The sequence below is a fragment of the Penaeus chinensis genome, chromosome 11, assembly GCF_019202785.1.
Source record: "Penaeus chinensis breed Huanghai No. 1 chromosome 11, ASM1920278v2, whole genome shotgun sequence".
NCBI lineage: Eukaryota > Metazoa > Arthropoda > Malacostraca > Decapoda > Penaeidae > Penaeus > Penaeus chinensis.
Window position 1 is genome coordinate 12,471,182 of NC_061829.1, and position 1,934 is coordinate 12,473,115.

The following is a 1,934-nucleotide window of genomic DNA, read 5'->3' on the forward strand; positions in this document are numbered from 1 at the left end:
TGTGTGTGTATGTGTGTGTGTGTGCATATGTACATACATACACACATACATAAGTCATTCTATATATATATACATATATATATATATATATATATATATATATATATATATATATATATATATATACGCAGAAGTAGACATAGACAATGACTTTTTCTCGTGTTTTTCTCATTATATTTCCCCTTACACTTATAGGGAATTTGCCACTGTTATATTTCCTGGAATTACACTTTTGTATAATATCACCTTATTTTTTCAAACTCCTTCCCACTTATGAAACATATTATTTTCCCTGGTTTTCATTTTATCGACAGGGGAACGCAAGACAATGTGATTTATTCAACTGTGATTTACGTGCTACTAGTTTGTGTGAATGTTAAATGTTAAAACGTGCGAGTTTATTTTGAGATCCGGATGTTGATAAAACCTTTCAGATAAATGTTCAGATTAGTGTATTTGTTTTGTTTTGTTTGATTTAAACCTTGTATAGAATTGATTAATATTCCACTGATGTTCAATGTGGTTCGAATAAAAGGGATTTAAAAAGAATGTTGGGAAAAATTTAGTTGAGTTAATGAAAAGATCTTAGTTGAGAAAAATGCAGCGAATTGAAATAGTCTTTCAAAAATATATTGCAACACACATTGCAAAAGGAAAAATAATAACCGCTGATACAGAACAATGCAAAACAGAATATCACATATTTACTTCTGTCAACTTTTCGAAATGACAAACTCTTTGCGTTCAAAAATTGAAGCACAATCTAAAATACTGCATACTAAAGTTTTGACGCGTCCTTGAAGTAACCTGAGAGATGTATCTAAGACTCAACATGAAAAATAAGAGAGAGAAAAGAAAGAAACACACACAGACACACTCATATGTTTGTGTGTGTATGTGTGTCTATATATATACACACATACATACATATGTATATATATACTTATATATATGTATATATATACACATCTATATGTATACATATATATCCATCCATACATACATACATATATATATATATATATATATATATATATATATATATATATACACACACACACATATATATGTATGTATACATATAAGTCCGTATATATACATATATATTCATACATACATACATACATATATACATATATATGCATGCATACACACACACACACACACACACACACACACACACACACACACACACACACATATATATATATATATATATATATATATATATATGTGTGTGTGTGTGTATATATGCATGCATATATATGTATATATGTATGTATATATGTATATACGTATATGAGTATATTTACACACACACACACACACACACACACACACACACACACACACACACACACACACATATATATATATATATATATATATATATATATATATATATATATGTGTGTATGTGTGTGTGTGTGTGTGTGTGTGTGTGTGTATGTATATATATATATGTATATATTTATGTATATATGTATATACGTATATGAGTATATTTATACATACATATATATAATATATATATATATATATATATATATATATATATATATATATATATATATATATGTATATATATGCATGCATATAAGTATATATATATATATATATATAAATATACATACATACATATGTATATATATATAAATATATATGCTTACACATACACATGTATGCATATATATATATATATATATATATATATATATATATATATATATATTCCCGTAGCCAAAGCTTTCAGTTGATGCAATCAGTCCACATTATGGGACCAATAACATCTACTGGTAAAGTGTTTTATTTTGAAAACTTTCAGTCCACGGATCCCTAGAAAGAAATGATGATAACATGAAATGAAATGGAATAAAATAATAGATACATGGATAAAGCAATTTTTTTCACTAGACAGTTATAATATATATTTT